A 22,562-nucleotide genomic window follows, 5' to 3' on the forward strand; every position below is an offset into this window, starting at 1 on the left:
TAACATGCTGTGTATTCTGCCTTCTTAAAATAACCTTCTCAAATGCAATTAACATGACAGAGACCCAATTAGAAGCAAATGAAGTGAAGTGAAGGTCAGAATGTAGAAGACCTATGATACATAGTTGATGAGATAATAACAAAGATTTGGAGGGATGACATGGCTTTTATAAGCATCAATTTGGAGTTTTCTCACTTAGGGAAGAATAGTCGTATAATAAATTGTAAGCTGCTGTTAGGACTGACATCACTCACATTTATTGAATCTACCACTCATCTGGCCCCACCATATTCTCCCTTTGGTAGTAGCTCCATTCAAATACATTTTAAGAATCAGGTGGTCACTGTTTTCTAATACAAGTTCAAGAAATTTATACTCTGAAACCTATCGGATTGCCACTAATTGAAAGTTGGCTTTATATTTATGGGGAATCAGCAGCATAATGTTTAAAATATTGTATCAACCTACTTATGTCTTAAAATTTTTACTATTAAATACTAAGATTTCTCTAAAAAAAGAGTGATGTAGAAATTCACATTTTTTTCTTTTTTGTCAAAATATTAAGATGTTAGTGCTAAATCCAAATCAATCTTCTAAATATTTCATATTTCATGAGGTTATATTTCACAAGGTTAGAACTTCAGGAATAAAATAGCTGCTTAATTTTTGCAATTATATTTTCTTCTCTCTGTAATTTACTAGTCCTTTTTTTCTCTTGTCTTGCTTTCAAGAGAGCTTTTTTATCCTCATTGAATCAGATACTATTGAGTTCTTACCTGGCATCCAATTTCCCTCTTTTCTTCCTGACAATTACATGCTGATATCCCCAAATATTGGGGAGAGGCACCCCATCTGCAGGCCCTATGTAACCCTAATTAGTTTAGTGATAGTTATCTTACCTCCTTGCCGTTGGTTGGTTTAGGAATAGGCGTAAGGTCTAGTTTGGGCTGATGAGATAAGAAGGGATATCTTGTCAGAGCTTTCTAGGAAAAATCTCCTGATGGGATTCAAAGAATATGTCCAGAGAAGTAATAAAGCACATTCTTTTTTCATTTTTATTTATTTATGATAGTCACATCACAGAGAGATAGAGAGAGAGAGAGGCAGAGACATAGGCAGAGGGAGAAGCAGGCTCCATGCACCGGGAGCCCGACGTGGGATTCAATCTCGGGTCTCCAGGATCGGGCCCTGGGCCAAAGGCAGGCGCCAAACCGCTGCGCCACCCAGGAATCCCAATAAAGCACATTCTTATGTTGACAGCTATGCAGTAGGCCCAGAAAGCAATTGGTGTAAATCTGAATAAACAATGGTGCTCCAGAGGGGGCTACTAAGAAAAGCTGTTTGAAAGAATCGGGTAATGTCCTTGAAAGATTGGTTGTATTAAGGCAAACAGTAGGGAAAGAAAAGGAATTAGAAAGTACTTAAAAAAAAAAGATTTTATTTATTTATTAGAGAGAGAGAGAGAGAGAGAGAGAGAGAGAGGCAGAGGAAGAAACAGGCTTCACGCAGGGAGCCCAACGTGGGACTCGATCCCAGGACTCCAGGATCACGCCCTGGGCTGAAGGCAGACGCCAAACCGCTGAGCCACCCAGGGATCCCAGAAAGTACTTGAAAAAATGTATTCTGTGTCTAATGAGCTCAAAGGCATCACTAGACATCTCTTTTGAATCACTTCCTTCTTGATTATATTATAAACTTAAATGCCACCCATTCACTGAAATAAACCCCTCAGCTCCTCACCATTTCTGACCGTTCTTTATACTTTTCTAAGAAGTGGTCTGTTTTTCTGTTCTTGGATATGGTGTGATTGTAAGGTCAGGAGCAGCTTTAATCATCTGGGTAGTTTCCTAAAGCCTAAGTCAACATGAGGAAGAGAGCAACAGCAAGAGAATCACAAGGAGGTGAGGTGAGCCCTGTTCCCAGCCCTGGGTCTGCTTTAGGTTTATTGTTATGTGATGTAAACAGTCATCTTATTATTTATTCCAATTTGAGTCTGGGATTTTTGTAATTGTGGCTAAAGGATCAAGTCACAAAAACAAACCCTCATTGACCTTTATAGACCATGTTAATATGCAATATGGATGGGAGAATTAAAGTTATACAGACAATCATAAATATATGTGAGGCCCATCACCTTTATCCTCCTTTCTCAAAGTCTTTAGGCTAATTAGAAATAGAGATCCTCTGTTGCAATGGCTTTTTCTGAACCATTGACACATGTAGGTACATGATAAATACATGTTTAATTAATGAAATAATCCCTGTCTCTTGGCAATAACTAACCTGGTAAGTGAGTTTTCACTACTATGTACCAATGGAAACATACTAAGATTTTAATGTAAGAGATATGCCTTAATATGACTAAATATTTCATTTAAACATAAGCTCTGAAGTCAATATTTTAACAAAAAGCAATGGTTTTAATAGTGTAGATCTTAGTAGTTATGAGAAAATGAGCCTTTTCTTAAATTTTTGTATCAGATAACATTCTTTCAGTTGTAAGAAATAGAAACCCAATTCAAATTAAATAATAAAAAAAGTATTAGCTCACTTTAAAAGAAGGATTTTATCTATTTGAAAGAGAGACAGGGAGCATGAAAGAGAAAATGAGCATGAGCAGGGGAAGGGCAGAGGGAGAGGGAGAAGCAGGCTCCCTGCTGAGCAGGAAGCTGGATACTGGCTCCATCCCAGGACCCTGGAATCAGGACAGGAGCTGAAGGCAAATGCTTAATGGATTGAGCCACCCAGGAGACCCAAAGTATTAGCTCACTTAACAGAATATCTAGGTGTAGGGTTTTGGTCTGAGTTCTTATAATCTTGGCTTCACTTCTGTTTCCCAGAGGTCTCTAGTCTCAGTCTTCCTTCATACATTGACTTCTTCCTCAGACTGGTTAAATGTCTGTAGACCTTATAGCTTCATATCCATTCATGGCAGTGTTTAGAAAAAGGGAGGGGAAGTTGTTTTAGAAAAATTCTTAGAAGAATCAGGAGTATTCCTAGCAGTTCCCAGAAAACCACTCCTCAGGTACCACTTGTTCGATGGAAGTCACGTACCCATTCCTGAATAAATTATTGGCAAGAGATTTTGCATTAACCATAGTTATTAAGCCTACTCCAAGAGCTGGGAGGAGAGGAGGCTTCTCCTGAGGCACATGGGATTTCTGGGAAAAAGGAAAGGCTTCAGAGCTCCAGGTAATTTTGATTCTATGAGGAAGGAGGAAGTGGGGAGACAACCAAATGTTGGCTGTACCTTTTATATCTTATCGATGAATTATTACCATTTTCTAGCTTTGGGAATAAGTTAATGATCTGCAAGATAATAGCAATAAAGTGTTCTTATCTTTAGACTCCTCTGAAATTCATCTAAATTGCTGCTGGCTATGTGGGTGAAGAATTTGTTTTTCCCCTAAATGAACTCAGTGTCACCTAAAGGGGAAAAAAAATGCTTAATTTTTATTTTTTCAAATGCTTTGAATTATATAGCTAGTGCTTTGTGAAGTGTGAAATGAATTCATTAGTTCTGAAACTTATACTTGCATTATTGTTTATGTCATTGATATGTCTTAGTTTTATTATAATGATAAATGCATTTAAGGTTATGAAATGCAAATGAGATAAATATATGTCTTTCATCCTGAAAATTATATTGTATATCCTTTTTTTGAAAGAGTATTTTGAAAATATGTATTAGGATCAGCTTCAGAACTGAAATGAAATAACACAAATCTGTCATTTGCATCTTAACATGTAAGACATAAAAAGAATTATTAGAGAATTTAACAGCATGTAATTTGGGTTCTGACTCTAAATCCAAAACCAGATCCAGTTTTCATGGGAATTTTCTAGGTATTTATAAATCTGTTAGTCTCATTGGCTTCCATTCAGCATTATTTGATTATATCTGTACATAACTTTAGCAAGGTGTTTTCTTCTTGGTTTCAATAGCAAGCCCTAGAAAATTGGTCTGTGGGGAAAGAATTCTTTATGATCACATTGTCTATGGCTAGAGCTGTGGCAAGACCATTGCACATCTGGCATTAGGGTCATCAGAAATAAAATTGCAAGGCACACAGACATGAGAGGGTGGAAGTCTATCAAAATAGAGCAGAAGCATTCTCTCTGGAAGAGGGATTTATAACTCCACAAATCCTATCTTCAGTTCATTGGTTAGCTTAACCTCCTTCGTGCTCTTCAGATTTCTCTACAAAGAATCAAATCTGACAGAAGGAAAGCAGAAATTAGCTATCTTCAGTCTACTAGAAGGTTCCTTTGTGAAATTTCTGTCTATAAAATCTGAGACTGAGGCTCTTTCCTTTTATTTCTTTGTTCTTTCTTTTCTTTTCTCCTCCTCTCCTTCCCTCTGCTTCTCCTCCTCCTCTTCTTCCTCCATCTCCTCCCCCCTAATCCTCTTCCTCTTCTTTTCTTTCCTATTCCTATCCTTCTCCTTCTCTTCCTCCCTCTTTCTCCTTTTTATTTTATTTTTATTTTTTTGATGCGGCTCTGAAATATTAGATAGACTAGAGTAGACTGATAAGAATTCTGTCATTCAACAAAAGAAGAGTTATTTCCAGTCTAAAACGCATTCTTGAGATGAGCTCAGTCAAGCTAAACTCTCAGGCTTACTAAAAGAGATAGACCTGCATTCTAAACAGAATGCTCCTAAAATCATGTTTTTATATTAAAAGGAATATTGTTTCCGAAATAGTCTTAGAAAATAAATTTCACTTGCCTCATTAAGACCAACTGACCAACTGTTGTGCCTTCTAGGAATTCTTATTAAGAGATTTGGAAAGATTCATGTATAATTAATTGTGAAAGTTAAATTTTTGAAGAAAACCATATCCTGTACCTTGTGATATAGGGGTGTTGTTCACATGGGCTACTCAGTAGTCATTCCATAATGTTTTGTTGAAAGAAGTGACTGAATTAAACATTACAAATAGATTGAATGGTATGGTATAAGATGGCAGCATTCTAATAATTCAAATTAACTGATGCAAGAAATGGACTTTCTGTTACTGTTTGAGAGAACCTTGGTCTGTGGCACCACTGGATTGTTTAAGTATCAGGAAATTATCTTGTAAGTCCATGGAGGATCTTTGTTGGACTAAATGCAGGAAAAATCCTTGCCTGCATAGGCCACAGTTTATCTTCACAAGGGATGGCCAAACAATAAATATTCTACTTTATAAAAGCAAATTAAAAGGCTATATATGCTTCACAAACCGATAAATTGATAGCATAGTAATATTTTCAGGTTTGCCAATCTTGAGTCTGATGACATTTTTATCCTTGTCTTGGCTAGAACATATTCTGATACTAATTAATTGCAAAGAAACTGATATTTTAAGATTTTTGAGATAAAAATAACTAAAAGAGTCTTAACAAATCTTATAGTTCCTAATGAATGTAATATCCTCTCCTCTCGATAACATAGATATTATCTATAATGCTTCTAGCCTTCCTTATGCCTAATATGAGCCCCAGAGCTGGTATTGCTTTTTGGTTGATTAAAAGACAAATGGTAAAAAGGTTTTGTTCATACCCTAGAGCCAAACTCCTGGGAAGAAGAGTAAGATACTTTTAAAGTAAAAAATGAGGGAGATTCCCCAAGGCAGGATTGTGGATCAGTAAGGAAATCTTTCTTTCATTTGCCTTATTGGAATACAAAGAGAAGTCATTTCCAAAGATGTTTATATGAACCGTGTCTCAAAAGACCAAGCCAAGAAAAGAAAAAAGAAAAAAAAAAAAAAAAAAGACCATGCCATTACAATTCCTAAATGAGGGTAATTTAAATAGGTGTTATCTGTATGATACTCAATATTTCCCAATTTAAGCAGTGACTTAGGTCTGGGTAATCTATTAATTTCATTTGTTCCTATGGTAACAAGAAAAGGCAAATAAAATAACAAAAAGCAATAAACTAGTAGGAAAAAGATAAAGAGGATAAGAAAAATTATGATGCTTTATGAAATTAAATATGGAAGTGAAAATAGTAGAGGAGTCCTATAATTAAAATAATCAAACTTATATAAGAGCCAGATAGTCAAAAAGGATGTAACTATTATGAAGGAGAGATTATATTCCTTTAGTTTACCATTATATCCCTGGCAGTTAAGTAAAATGAAAGAAAAACATAATGTTATAGAATAAAATCCAAATGGGTTTTGAAAGGAGAATAGTTAATGTAATGTCTTTATGTAAATGGATCTCAACCTATTTTTTTTATTAATCCCCTCCACCCTTAACCAAGGAGCCTTCTTAGATATTTTTTCTTTTTGTCCTCATTTTCCATGAAATTTTAAAACCACAGATATACTATATATATGCTAATGTGCTGTGACCCTTTGCAGGGCCACAAACCACTGTAACAGCTAAGGTTTTGTTTGTTTGTTTACCTTCCAAAACTAATTTTTGCCCCGTAGTGGAGATTAAAATTTCATTAAAATTCTATTCCATTAAAAATGCATGTTCATGGAAAACAATGTTTTATCACAAACATGGCTTGAAAGTCAAGTTAGGATTGAATCTGCTCCTGAGTATATGGAGAAGTTACTTAACCTCTTTGAATCCCAGGACAATAATATCTACCATGGAAGTTTATTGTCAATGTAAAAATGCCTGCTACTCTGGAATGTGAATTGACAGTGCATAAACTGTAGTTCACTTACCCACAGTCATATTTTCAAGAAAGTGGTAAAATGTTTAGCAGATATACCAATCAATAGTCTTCTCTAAAAGATGGTACTTCCTTGAGAAGACCTCTAAAGTATACATTTTAATACCCATGAGCTGAAGAGCTAAAACAAAACCTTTGGGTTCCTACCTTTTGCCTTTTCCCTGCCCTATTCTCAGTCTAAATTGATGCAGGATATGGGTCCAAAGGGAAGCATCTGTAAAACCCCTTTCTTTCAATAATAAACTGAAACCTAATGTGTAGAACAGATTGGAGCTCAGTGACTGTGACTGAATCTGGTGGAAGGGTCCCATTTATGATTGCACATGGAAAAGACAGCCCTCAATATACTTCTCTAGAATCCCTAGGGCTCTATGAACAAATTGGAAAACTATCACGTTATATGATTCTTTCTAGTCTTAAGGTTTAAAGACATTGGTATGTTGCGTTGAATTTCCAGTTGCCTCCATGTTCTTATTTTTTTTTAACATGGTTGGTATGTTTAGAAACAAATGAGAAATCAAAGCAGTTGGTTTACTTTATGAACATAGAAATTAACCTATTGGATTTTTTTGGTTATAGATTAAAAAACTTCCTAAGAGAAAATAACTTGGTTATAGGTAATAATAACCTTATTTTATCCTGTTGCTTGATTAGAAGGAGCTTCAGTGGGTAAACTTCACAACCTAGCAGCCAGTATAAATACTGAATTCAACAGTATAGGGGAGCCTAGACTCTAAGTCAGGAAAGATTATTTTCTTTCACTTTCTAATAAAAAATGGAAAAATTCCTGTTATTTTTTTTGTTCTCACATGGATAGTGACAATAAATCACATGATGTAGTAAAGGGTGAAAATTGTAAGACAATGTTGGTGGAATAGATGTTGACATTGAAGCTGCTGCTGATGGGATAGACATGTACAATTATGATACTCTCTTGCTGGTAACTATTTTGCATCTTTCACTATGTGTTTGTGTATGTTTTGTAGAGATTTGTTTGTGAAACTACCACATAATGAATATAGGAAAGCACTTTAGTCATGATGTATGGTGGAAAATAATCTTTACAACTAGTGAAAAAACTATGCCTAGGTCTTCATCAAGAATAATGTAATAAGTGAAAGATGTCACAGATGAGTTTTTATTTTTGTTTCAAAATATTATTCATTCCAAGGCTTTCCATGGATGTTTCAAGAAACTAGTTGTAATCATAGTTGAATGGGTTTTCACAGGAGTGGCAAATAGCACTAAAGAATTTTATATAGACATATAATTACATTAATGATTTGTAAAATGTCATAGATAATAGACACATAGCTAAATACGAACATTTTGAATAATTAACAGTGCATGAGTAATGGCCTCAGATGTATACAAAGGTGAAGAGAGCTTGTTGTTGAAACATTTTCATTAGTATAAACAAGTCTCTCTCTCACCCACAGATGTGCTAAGTATAAGCACGAGCCAATGCACTGCTGTCTTCCGTGAAGGAATTTTGTTTTTGGTAAGTGACAATTTCTCTTCAGTTTCCAACTTGTGAAATAAAATTTTTTGAATTCTTCACAATTTTTCCTTTTCTGCTCAGGGTCTATGTATATCTCTTTGGTTTTTAGAGGCCTTTATAATCTGAGAAGCATGAGAAAATGTGTTTAACATTACCAGGATGAAGAATTATCTCCATTATTCTGAAATTAAATATTTCCTTTCAGAAACACCATAATAATAAGACATGCAATTTGACTTCTGAAATCAATGTTCTTCCCTGGACATCTAGAGTAGAGGGATAAACTGGCAAAAGCATCTCTATCTTCTCTTTATTCATTCTCCCTTGAATAGAAAGTGTGTCTTTCGGGTTTTGATTTTTCAAGATGTTGATGAGAAACCATTTTTTTCTATGTAGGGGCTTTTTGCAAATCAAGGTGCCATTAGAAAGGCAGTGCCAAAATCTAGCTACTTGACATTCAGTAGACTAACCGATAAAATAATTTAAAATTAGCGTTGGCATCTTGACTTTCTTCTGGGCTATCCATAAATGCTCAGCATTTTATCTATACATTTTAAATAGTAGATTTTAAATAAATATGTTAATGGTGAAAGAGAGAACCTAGATCTAGGTAACAATGATGCTATGTCTCCAAATAGGCTGGCAGTAAACTGAGACAGATGTTCTTGGGGTGGAAGAGGGGGCTGCTAATTACTATTATTGTCTGTGACATGGTAAATCCAGATTCCTGAAGAAGAATGGGGAATAGAGAAATGGATAGATTTTTACAAGAAAAAACTTTCCAAGAAAAATATAAAAAATTCAAGAAAAGTGTAAGTTTCCACATGTACTTGGATATATTTTAGTGAATACTTTAGGTTGATGACTTTAAATCTGGAATGAAGATAAAAGTGGGGGAAAAGGGATCCCTGGGTGGCGCAGCGGTTTGGCGCCTGCCTTTGGCCCAGGGCGCGATCCTGGAGACCCGGGATCGAATCCCACGTCGGGCTCCCGGTGCATGGAGCCTGCTTCTCCCTCTGCCTGTGTCTCTGCCTCTCTCTCTCTCTCTCTGTGACTATCATAAATAAATAAAAAAAATTAAAAAAAAAAAAAGTGGGGGAAAAGATATCCTTCCCCATGTGTTCTTGTTTTGTCACATTTGCATTCAGGATGTTCAATGTAAACTCTCCAACTTTATTTTTTTATTGAATTTGGGATCTATGGTGGTGGTCGTGGGAAATCCAGACATTTAAGGATGCTGTAATACAATAAATAACTGGGAAATACCCATACATAAAACTGGGTTGCTGTGGCACTAGTTTGGGTACAGGCCAAGAATGGATACCTGCAGGAGACAAAAACAGCTTCTATCTGGTTAACTGGGATGCGATGATCCTGAGAAGGCAGAAGGAACAGCATATGGACACAGTGCAACATAACTCAAAACAAAGTAAAACAGAGAAATCATAGCTTCTAACAGAAAAACAAGATGTGTATCTCTAACACACGCCAAGTGGCTTTTTAAGACTTTGAGTTCATCCAGAATAAGGAACTACATTCTTTATAAACCTATCTTGAAAACCAGCTATAGATAAATTATCACATTATAGATCCCCAACAAGGAGAAATTATGGAATTTGGTGACTTTATCTTGTGTACCACCTGACAATCTTAGAGAAGTTTATTTCTGGAGTCTTTGATGAGATTCATGTCAATTAATATAAAAAGTAAACTAGTATCAAGTTGGATTTACAGTTGAACTAGGGCAGGCAGCTAATCCATGGGTAAATTCATCAGTCTGGGAGTCACAAATTTAGGCTCAAATTGTATTTCCTCCATTTACTTTGTAGGTAGGCTTGAGGTGATGTGTTATCATGACCATCATCATCATTGCCCCCTGTGAGTTGAAAACTCAGGTTTGTCAGTCTCTGCTCTAACATTTGAAACATATTATCTCATTTAATTCTTGCAAGTGATTTATGTGGTAGTTACTGTTATTGCATAAATGAAGAAACTGAGACCCAGAGAGATTAAATACTTGTTCCACTTCATTTAGCTACTAAGCAACAGAGCCAGCATTTAATCCCAGGACTTCAAAAATACTGTCTTAATCACTGTACTCCTGTCATACTGTTGTCTTCTGTGAGTTTCAGTTTATTTGTCTCTTAAACTAGGAAATTGAGCTATAAAATCGCTAAGCAGCTTCTCTCAATTCCTAATTCTGACCTTTAAATTTCTTCCAGATCCTCCACTACTACCCCACAACAACCCTGAGGATATCTCCAACCTTGGAAATGAATGTCATCTTTCCTTCCTCCTCCTCATTCTTTTTTAAAGGGACATTTTTGTTTCTTTGATATTCTTTTTAATACTTGTGTAGGGCTCATTGTAATTCATGTGACCACCTCTGCACCTCCAGGGAGGCTAAAATGAGATTAGAAGATTAAAATTGTATTAGCACAGATCCTGGGAACAAGTTGGACTCCTTGGAGGCTGTTAAAGCTAACAAAGTAGTCCCCCAGCTGTCCCAACTGGGGAAATGTATGTGATCTGCCCTTGCCTGGTTTATAGACAGAAGAAGCTGGAGCACTGATTGATGATGATATTTGTAATGAAACTAATACATTGAAAGAGCAAGTTATTCAGGTACAATGAGCTAAAGTTAAGGAAAGAATTATATGTTAAAGTAGTAAATTTAGATATCAGAAAAAATATTCAGAAAAATCTAGACTAAGTCTAGTAAGTAATTGGTTTTACAATTTTACCAGTTTAGAGTAGTTGCTTTTACAGCACAAATTTCTTGAATATTAGTTTGACTCAATGTCATTTTTGCTGTGTAGACTTTACTTGGGGAGTTTGGACAGTGTCATTTGCATAGTTAATATGTGATTATGCTAGGAAATGATGGCTTGGGAAATCTCTTAAGTGTGTTTCAAATTGCCAACTGTCCTTAAAACATATGGTACTATGTAATTTCACTATATTAGAACTTGAAAGATACAGATGTGATAGTTTATAAAATTTGCTTGGGAATAATGAACACAAATAATTATAAAATACGGTTTCTTAATTATTATGTTAGACTCCAAACTGAAGATTGATTTCACCTGGAGCATATAATGGTCTTTACTAATCAGAGGAGATTAGCTGAGAACTGATATTAGAAACTCCAGTTTATAATCTACAATGCTATCTGATAGAAAGTTCTGTAGTGATGTAAATGTTTTATGTACACTGGCCATGTGTGGCTATTGAGCACTTGATATGTGGTTAATGTGTTTAGGAACTGAATTTTAATTTTAATTTTAATTTTAATTTTAATTAATTAATTTAAAATTTTTAATTAATTTAAATTTAAATAGCCACATTTAAATAACCTACTGGCTACCCTATTGTACAGCACAGAGTTAGAAAGAAGTTCATCCTAAATCTATTTCTGAATTATACTTCAGCTTCAAGTTGAGACAACAATTCATTATTTTATTACAGAGATTGCTCCATGGATAATATGGACAACAATCCTTAAAACAAACAAAGAAAAAGGAAACATAAAGCCTTTCTGTGTCCAAGACTTAATTGCTTCATGCCAAAATAGTGAGTCTATTTATTCACCTTCAAGTTGGTCTTTGGAAGTCCATCTGTTCTCTGGATAAAGCATGTGGTTAAAATAGTTAACAGAACATTTCATACTTCAATTTCTTGTGTTGTGTCAAACTCAGAACTTTTTTTTGGAAAGTTATAATTTATTTCAAGAGAGAGGTATAGTAGTATTCTTGAAAATATTAGGTATTTAGGAAAGTAACTCAGGCACTGTGGCTTCCATAGCAAAGTTCTCAACCACTAGCCTCTAGTGCTTTTCATTTCATTGTGGCTATCATCTTCCACCTTATTTTCCCTCCACCTCCCTGAATCTTGATTTCTTCAGGTGGAGAATGAAGGCAATATGGCTAAATATTCTTATTCTTGCACTGACTATTTACCGGGTAGGTGACCTTGAAGATACCATTTCTACCTTCCCCTCCTCCTCTTCCCCCTTCCCCCTTTCCCCTCCTCCCCCTCCTCCCCCTCCTCCCCCTCCTCCCCCTCCTCCCCCTCCTCCTTCATCTTCTTCTCCTCCTCCTCCTCTTCCTTCTTTCTTCTTCTTCTTGTTCTTCTTCTTGTTCTTGTTCTTCTTCTTCTTCTTCCTTTCTTCTTTTTGTATAGAACAACTAGGATGTACTCAGAGCCGTCCTTGATGCCAAGGTGCCAAAGAAGATGTACTTGGGGCTGTTCTGTCTATACTGCTGCAAGGTAAGGGTATCACTATGTCTCATTGAAGTGAATTTACCTGAGCTGCTATCAAAGAGGTAGGTACAAAAGCTGCAGGAATCACCAGTGTGATGACTCAGCTGAGATAGTTTTAGCAATGTTTAGTATGCAGGTTCCATAGGCCAGAAAAAGCACAGAACTATGTCTCTGTATAATGGTAATCTGCTCATAATATCAGGGAAGCTTCTGGAAAATTCCAGAGTTCATGATCACCAGTATCCCGAGACCAAAGATTTACTCAGTGAACCATTTTTACACACCTTGTTCTGGTCAGATATCATCCACTTCTTCTCATTCTAATCAAATAATGTTCATAGTGGTCTGAGCTCACAGGCAGGCTTAGTTGAATGTTAGGTCAGAAGATACATACTCCCTCTATTTTTTATTAAAAATTATTGGATTTAAAAATATTGTATTAAAACGATTTTACTACAAAATTTTAATTGCACATTTAATTAGAATGCACAATTTAGAATAAGGTAAGTTAGGTAATATTTTCATGAGTGGTCTATAGAGTTACTGAATGCCTGGGATTCTGGGGCACTGGGAATTTATTTCTGTATGCATGTGTTCATAGCATTTATGATATGTCTCTTGTCACTAATGCATCTAGAACAACCTTGGGATACTCAAGAACATCTTTATCATTTTATTGCTCTATTTATGTTACTGTCCCACTAGAATGTGAATCCTGTATAGTCAGAGGCTTCATCTTATTCATGACATTTTCCTAGGACCAGGCATGTTGTCTGTCACAAAGGTTTGAATGAATGACTGAAGGGATAGTAAGAGGATTGAGCAGAATGTCACCAATATTATGCTATTTACAAAGGTTTTTTAGAGGGGATAACCCGGGATTATAATAACAAAGGTGAAATTCCATGAAAATAATTATTTGGAGCATTTGTGGAGGAGTATATTTATATAGGGACCATTACACTATTTAAAGAGGTGAATCTAATGCCCCCTAATGCCTCCTCTGCTTTCATTGTTTTGTTTCAATGACAGGGTTTTTTGTTTTGTTTTTTGCATCTTGCAGCACTCTTTATAATGCTAAATATGTCATAAAAATAAAAATGTGTGTATAATCATAGTAATGATAATCTACAAATTCTATTGGATGGTCTTTTGGTAGTAGACACATTCATTTTCCGCTAAAATCCCAAACCTTATACCTTTTATTTCTTACCTTGTTCTACTGCACAGTGAAGAATCTCCAGTCCACTACTGAAAATAAATGGTGTTGGTATGCATCCTTAGCTAGTTTTGCATTACAAAGAAAATGCTTTCAGTGTCATATGTTTAAAATAATGTTTTCTGAGGGTTTCTTATGCTAAGGAAGTGTCCTTCTATTCTTGATTTAAGTCTTTTTAATACCACGAATTGATACTGAATTTTATAGGATGCATTGTATCTGTTGGGATTATAACTGACTTTTTAATCTGTAGTTGATTATTGTAGTGATACTCATTGTTGATTTTCTTATGCTAAACCAACTCTGCATTTCCAGATAACCTTAGGTTGTATGTGCTCTATTTGATATTTTTTATATGTTGCTACAGTCAGTTTGCTGATAGTTATATATTTTGGGCCCAGTAAATTATAAAGGTATGTTTTGAAAATTTATATGTAAGAAAAATCTCTAGCTTTTTTTTTTAATGTAACTATTTTTTTTTAAAGATTTTATTTATTTACTCATGAGAGACACACACAGAAAGAGAGAGAGAGAGGCAGAGACACAAGCAGAGGGACAAGCAGGCTCCATGCAAGGAGCCCAACGTGGGACTCGATCCCAGGTCTCCAGGATCAGGCCCCAGGCTGAAGGCAGCACTAAACCACTGAGCCACCTGGGCTGCCCCAATCTCTACCTTTTTAATAAATTTTTATTGATTTCTAACTTAATTGCTTTGTAATGGTGCTTATCATTAATTTGTTGGCATTTACTTTCTGGCCTGACACTTAGCAAAATTTTTAAAAAGATTTTATTTATTTATTTATTTATTTATTTATTTATTTATGGGCACCTGAGTGGCTCAGTCAGTTAAGCATCTGCCTTTGGCCCAGCCCATAATCCCAGGGTCCTGAGAGTGAACCCTGCATCAGGGTTCTTGTTCACTGGGGAGCCTACTTGTCTCCCTCTACCTGCCACATCCCCTGCTTGTGCTCTCTGTCAAATCAATAAGTAAAATCTTAAGGAAAAAAAAAATTTTTTTTTTTCTAGGGAGAGGACACAGAGGGAAGACAGAGAGAGAGACTCTTAAGCAGGCTCCATGACTAGCATGGAACCCAATATGGGACTCCATCTCACAACCCTGAGAGCATGACCTGAGTGGAAATAAAGAGTCAGACACTTAACCAACTGAACCACCAGATGCTCCCTGGCATTTAGTAAATTTTAATAAATATTTGATGTGTGCTGAGAAAAAAAAATTGTTATCTCTAATCGTTGGATGGAATGTTCAATATGGTCTTTAGAATAAACTTGTTAATTATAGCGTTCAAATGTTACAGATTTTGCCAATTATTTGTCAGCTTAATCTATTAAATCCTGAGACATGTCTAACCTTTTTCCATTATGATGTTGGAAATCATCTCTCCTTCCAGAGCTATTAATTTTGGATGATGCAATTTGAAGGTTTGTTATTAAATGTGTAATGATTTAGAATTGTTTTATCTTTCTAATGAATTGAAACTTAAGCAGTTATTTTTCTTAGTTCTAGCAATACTTTGAAAATCTATTTTAAATAATATTTATAATACAGTACCAGTTTTCTTTTGCTTTGAACGCAAACCTGGTACATATTTTTTCCATCCTCTTACATACAAACTTTCTGTCCTATATGTATCTAATAGTCATTTGTGAATGACTTATAGATTAGACTTTTTAAAAACTTGGTGAGATATCTTTGTTTTTTAACAGAAAAGTCTCTTTTATTTATTTTTTAAAGATTTATTTATTTTAGAGAGGGGGGGCGTTGGGGGGGCAGAGGAAGAGGGGGAGAGAGTCTTAAGCAGACTCTATACTGAGCAGGGAGTCTGATGCGGAGCTCGATCTCACAACCCTGAGATCATGGCCTGAGCTGAAACCAAGAGTCTGAGGCTTAGCAAACTGTGCCACCCAGGTTCCCTAAGTCTCTGTCTTTTATAATTACTGATGTACTTGGACTTATTTCTACATCTTAATTTTTACTTTCTATTTTTTGACATTTTTATAAAATTTCAAGTTTTACTCCTTTCTTGTCTTCATTTGAATTGTTTTATTTGCTTTGGGTTGGTTTGTTTATTTTTCTTATTTTTCTCCATTTTTATATTTCATTATTTTGGAAATTATACTCCTCCTGTGTATTTTTAAATGATTATCTTATATAGTTTCATATGCATATTTAACTAAGCAATGTCTGAAGTTGATAAACATCTTTGTATATTTTGAAATATATTGGGATCAAAAAATTCTTTAACTGTGATAATTCCCCAGATGAATTATAATCTATATGTGTCTAGTGGTTTTTTAAAATCCGTATTTCAATGCTATACACTAGACATTATTATTTTTTTAAACAATAATTTATGGATTTACCAAAATCACCATCAACTATTCCCTATTTCTTTTTCAATGAGGAGAACTTTTAGAGTTTTCTTTAGTGAGAATTGTGGTAAACTTTCAATTTTCATTTAGATGAAAAAAAAAAACCCCAGAATTTCATTATTACACTTGAAAGATAGCTTTGCTTGTATAGAGTTATAGGTTGATGTGTATTTTTTTCTAGGTACAGTATTCCAAATTTCTGAAAGTTTTCTATCTTAGCTGTCAGTTCAAAACCATTCCTTTGGGATGCCTGGGTGGCTTAGCAGTTGAATGTCTACCTTCCTTTCAGGGCATGATCCTGGAGTCCTGGGATCAAGTCCCACGTCGGGCTTCTTGCATGAAGCCTGCTTCTCCCACTGCCTATGTCTCTGCCTCTCTCTGTGTGTCTCTCCTGAATAAATAAATAAACCTTTAAGAAAACATTCCTTTGCCTCAAGCTTCTATAGATATTACATTCCCATTTAGTGCTCTACATTTTTATTAAAAATGTCAGATGATTAATTATATAGTTTTTTATGTATCTGTTATTAAGGCAATCAATGGGTTTCTGAAATCAGAGGTTTTGTTTCTTTTCATGATTTAGGAACATTATTTGTTTATATTCCTTTGATCATTACGTTATTCTGATTTTTTTCTACCATATCTTTTTGGTTCTCTGATTAGATGTATCTTACACCTGCCCACTCCATCCCAACCTTTTTTTTCATTTTCTATATTTTTGTATCGTTGGGCTGCTTTCAGGATAACTTCTCTGCATCTAGCTTTTATTGAACAAATTTTTCTTCAGTTCTATCTAATGTTTATTTTGATCTGTCAACTGAGTTTTTTTTTTAAGATTTTATTTATTTGAGAGAGAGCAAGAGAGAGCATGAGCAGAGGGGTAGAGGCGGAGGAAGAAGCAGGCTCCCCAGTAAGCAAAGAGGCTGACAGCAGGGCTGGATCTCAGGACCCAGAAATCATGACCTGAGCTGAAGGCAGATGCTTAACTGACTGAGCTATCCAGGCACCCCAGTCAACTAATTTTACATTTTATTTTCATTTTAAAAAGGTGTATTTAACTGATTTAAAACCATACTGTTTAATTTTTATACTCTCCTTTGCTTATAGTTTTAATAAATACTTTATTGAAACATAGGAAAAGTACTCATTTTACATGCTCTTTCAGTTAAATTCCAATATCTGAAATATTTGCTAGTATCTTGTTTTTGCTGGCTCTCATTAATTTCACCTTATTTGCTCGCATCTTTCATGATTTTTCTTTATGAGTTCATACTCCTTAGAACTTCAGCTGTGATAGATAATTCTTTGAAACCTGGGTGTACTTGCACTCTTCTGAAGAACATTTCCATTAGCTTCCACTAGTTGCCTGATATCATTGCCAATTTGGGACTATTTCCAAATCTGTGTTGACCACATAGATAATATGAATGTAGGCTGGAAAACCTTAGATTTTGAGAGCAAAACTGTGCTTACAAATTAGCAGGGAGCCTTAGAGAAGCAAGCTTGCTGACCCTTCAGTCTATTTGATCTTTTTCACCTCTAAAATCTCAGTTTTATGTAGAGATTTTCTGTTAGAACCTTCACTTTGGATAGTCCTTGATTTTATTACTTATTTCCCATGGTCTACACTGCTGTCAAAACAGAAGCTGAAATTATCATGGCGAAGCAGATGCTTCCTGGGGAAAAGCTGGCTTCAGGCCTTTTTATTTCCCAGCTGTCTTCCTTTTCTCCATTTTCAGCTTCTGAACATTCTTTACTTTCTTGCTCTCAGGAAATCATTGAAAATTATGTTTTCAATAATTATTAAGTGTTTTAAGTTATTTTTATTTTGCAAGATACATACAGTGGTTGTCACTGGAATCGAAATGCTTTTCTGAGGTCTGTGGGAGAGACATTCTGTAACCAAATGCCTTAGGAACCACTCGAATGCACCATAAGAGGGTGAAGGCAAACACTAGTGAGTTGGCAAATATTCTTGAAAATCAGTTTGGCAGTATTTGGGATTTTTATTAAATTAGGGCAAAAATACCCTGAGGAGGACAGTATAAAATTTCAAGTGCGAGATGCAAACATTAAATATAGGATAATAGCCTCGATATAAGTTGCTCAATCTAATTTGTGGAATTACATACTTAGCTGCTTTTAGTTTTTTTTTTTTTTTAAGATTTAATTTATTTATTAGAGAGAGAGAGAGAGAAGCACAGACACAGGCAGAGGGAGAAGCATGCTCCATTCCATGCAGGTAGCCTGATGTGGGCCTCGATTCCAGGTCTCCAGGACCACACCCTGGGCTGAAGGCAGCATTAAACTGCTGATCCACTCAGGTTGCCCTAGTTTTTCTTTTTTTATATGAGAAATTATTTGAGTTAAAATATTCTTTGAATACACATTTATTTGTGGTTCATCAAAAACACATTTAACATGTAGTTTTCAGCCATGAAATTATAGAGCATTATATTGACCAAATAATATTATATCAACTTACATAATATTGAGCACACAAAGTCCCTGGACAATATTTTCACATGGCATTATGACCCAAGAAAACCTGAAATTTCATCCTGCAAATTCCCAAACTCATGCTATAATGTTGTTTTGATACTGTGGTTGTAGCTGTGGAGATTTTTTTGTTTTTGTTTTTGTTTTTTGTTGTTGTTTTTTTAGTTAAATTTTTTAGTGGGGCAGGGAAATAAGCAGCAGGTGCTTATGAGCTGCAAATATAAAAAAATACTCTTTCAATAGTGTTAGATTGTCACTACTACCTTGTTATTATGAATCAAATGGGAATGTTTGTTTCTTTCAAGGGAAATCTCTCTCGTCATTGTTTACTCTCCTTACATTAATTATTTTCATACAGAGAATCTGTAATAGGTTTTCTCAGGCAGCTCCAGGGGCCAGACTCAGCTGTGGAGAGAAACATTCCCAGAAAAACTGGTGGGCACCTTGGGAGGTGTGCTAGCTCTTTCATAATAGCAGAGTACTAGTTACGGCATTTTCTACATTGAAGACATTGTTTTTCCATTGTGATAGTAATAGAAATAATCATTAACCTTCAAATTTTCACGTGGCACTGTTTAAGATTATATTATATAATCACTATTGTTATTATTAAAGCATAGTTTTCAAATCTGTTTTGAAATGGATAGGATATAGTTGTAAGTAAATATGAATGATTTCTATGGAAATAGAATGTCTGTTTCATGGTAATGTTAATTAATGAAATCCTTTCTCTAACTGGAAGTATTAACTCCATGGATTCCATGATATGATTTCAAGATGACCATTTTCTTTGAATGAATAAGAAATCTCAGGCACGCAAAATGGATAGGCAGTGTGGAAATAACCCCATAATAGAGAAAACCTGGCTTCTACAATATGCTGATGGTGTGGCTGTGCATAAATCGGTTAATCTCTCTAAATTTAGGCTTCTCATCTATAAAAATTAGGATTAACACTGGTCATGTAGTAGTTAAGAAAAATAATTTGGGGAAGTTAAACATAGATTTGAGTACTAAATCTGTCAGCAACGAACTGTGTAAATATGAACAAGCTGCTTATCCTCTTCAGGACTCAATGTTTATATCTATGAAATGGAAATTATGCTGTCTGGGTTATCATCTGAAATAAGGGACTTGTTTTCTTTTTCTTCTGTAAATGCAAGTCTCTCTTTCTTTCTCTCTCTCTTTTTAAAACCCCTTCATTCTTCCTTCTAGATATTAGACTATCACACCACCTTGAGTTGAGCTGGAGAGAATGAGAGAACTTGAAGATACATTTACTGATCTAAGATCAGACAGGAGTCTTGTGTCACGTTCTGAGTGACAATGTGGAAAAACAGGCCCCTCTAAACATTAAAAACTCAGTGGCAACTTTTCTTATCAGGCCAGAAATTTTCTGAAGTCAGAGACCATGTCATGTTTATTCACTCAATAAATAATTATGGAATACTTACATTTCTGTCACTGGCATAAGCAATGAGGAAACTAGTTAAGGTCCCTGTTCAAATGGAATCTATACTGTCAGGTTCTTTATATTTATGTCCCTTTCCAGGAATTTTTATAATGTTGGCCTATAGAACATATGAAATAAATATTTGTGGAATGAATGGTAAGTGAATGGGGTTTCTTATACCCAGATAAAGTTAGTAAGTCAGGCCACCTTCTCTTCTAGGCTATTCAAGACTTTATGTACATGAAGGTTAATTGTAAGAAATAGCATGAACAGTTTGAGATGAAATTAATAAATTCTATTTCCTATTCCACTTCTACTTTCTAAATTGAGTACCTTCTCCTCCTTGGTATTGTTTATGAATAAATATTCTGTTTGGCTTTATGAATGACCAATCCTTACACCATGGGAGATTATGACTATAAATAAAGATTGACTTCAAAATTACATCAGCAATTCAAGCATCTTATGGTGTACTAAAAAATAGATTAAAGCAATTATCATCGATGTGCCATTTTAAGCTGTAAGAAAAATGGCCACACTGTCAGTTTGATAAATAATGCTGGTGTGAGAGAATGTGCATGTTTTAATTTTATCCTTTGGAGCTGCAAACCCACATCCACTTAAAAGTAGTCCAGGATGATACAGCAGGCTTGTTATTTGCCAGGGAATAAATCATTATTATCTCTTTTAATAAAAGTGCTAATGGCTGTTGTTCGGTAACCCTTCTCCTTAAGTAACAGATCTGTGGCTTCAACAGAGAGTTATAACTGATTATCAGCACTATGCAGTCTTATTAGACAGAAAACTGTATTAAAAATAGTACTGAGATGTAGGTTTAAGATATGTGGAGATGATGCCTGCCCACAATAAATAGTCCTTATACCGGGAAATACTCCCAAGCAAATTTCTTGAGGATCTTAATGCTTTCTCGATCAAGACTAAAATAACTTCCATTTCAAACTATGTATCAATTTTAATATTGACATTAATTTTTCCCTGTAAAGAACTTTAAGACATAATCTACCCCACTCTTCTACCTATAAAGGACCATACTTACCACTTTGATATCAGGAAATTAATTTTGTTTTTAAAGTTTCCAAGAAAAAGAGATTTTACAACTTTCTGGAACTGTAAATTACTGGACTGAATAAAACAAAGTTATTCCGCCTTGTGGTTAATCCTGGAGTGTTTGGCAGGTAGGAGGACCAGCAGGCCTCCCCTTTGGCAGGCTGTTCTGCCTTCAGAACTGGGAGGCTGAACTGCCATTACACATGTTTTGCAACATCTCCAGGTATGATACTGCTCTTGGTATATTAGATGTGCTTATTAGATCTTAATAATACATAAAATTTCTTCAGAGTTTCTTTCTTGGAACCATGGTTGGCATTAAATAATATTGTAGGTTGTTTTTTCTGGGAAATAGCCTCTGACACTCTCAGATTTGCATTCAGAAAGTTTACTTGCAAGTTTGTTAATAGGAGTTAACACCTGTGAGAGATTAGGGAAGTGTAATTTGGCAGAAAGAGAGGTGACCTGAGACGCAATTGCAAACTGCACCCTAACTGATTCACAGGCTTCTCTGGAGCTGGTGTGGACCTTCATTGTTGTCCTGAATGCAGACAAGGGTGATCAGCCATTGTACTTATATGTGTACCAATTATTGGATTCTAACTGCTCCTGGAAAGGGAGCAAAGGTTGGTAAAGGCATTTACCTTCTATAGAATTAGATTTATGGACAGGTCCCAGATGTGAATCATCAGTGGCCAACATTTCTAGAAGCTGGCGGAATAAGTGCCTAAGTCCTAGAAGGAGATCTAGTGGTACACTACAGTTTCTACTACAAGCAAACTTTTGTACCACAGTATCCACTACAAATAAACACTTGTTGAATGAATTAACTCTTATGACTTTTTAAAAGAGTTGCTTCCAACATGATGGGGGCAAGAAACAACTAAATACTAAAAAATCATTGTGATTGGAAAGTAGGAGTGGGAGTGAGGAAGCAGCTTAATAGTGAGTGAAAAACAGAAAGAGTTTGGATTTTATAATATCTGTACAGTTGACAGCAGAGGAAGGAGCAAGAATTATAGTGATAAGGGAGGAGATAGGAGAGGCTTGGGCAACCTTTCTAAATTCAAAACTATGCCATTTTCTGTTTATAAGACACAATGATCTGATTTTTGTTTTTCATCTCCATCTTATACCATGACTCCCTTTCTGTCATTTGTATATATGCAATATGCATCTTAACATTTAACTTTTTCTCCTATAACTTATTTCATCTACAATGTCTTCTCCATCCTTATAAACTGTAAAACATTTATTTATCATTAAATAAGATTTTAAATGGAAGGTCCACTCTTCTTGAAGCTGTTTACTCTCTTCCTGGTGCTAGAGAGAATTTACAGCCTTTTCCTACAGTGGTCTTTGCCTCACGCTTGGCTCCCCTGCTCAGACTGTAAACTCGAGAACAAGCAGTCATATATCTCTTTCAATAGCTACCAATTTATGTTATGTCTGGCAAGTGGGGCCACTCAAGACTGTCTTTTGGTTGAATT

The sequence above is a fragment of the Vulpes vulpes genome, chromosome 13 (assembly GCF_048418805.1).
Source record: "Vulpes vulpes isolate BD-2025 chromosome 13, VulVul3, whole genome shotgun sequence".
Classification (NCBI taxonomy): Eukaryota; Metazoa; Chordata; class Mammalia; order Carnivora; family Canidae; genus Vulpes; species Vulpes vulpes.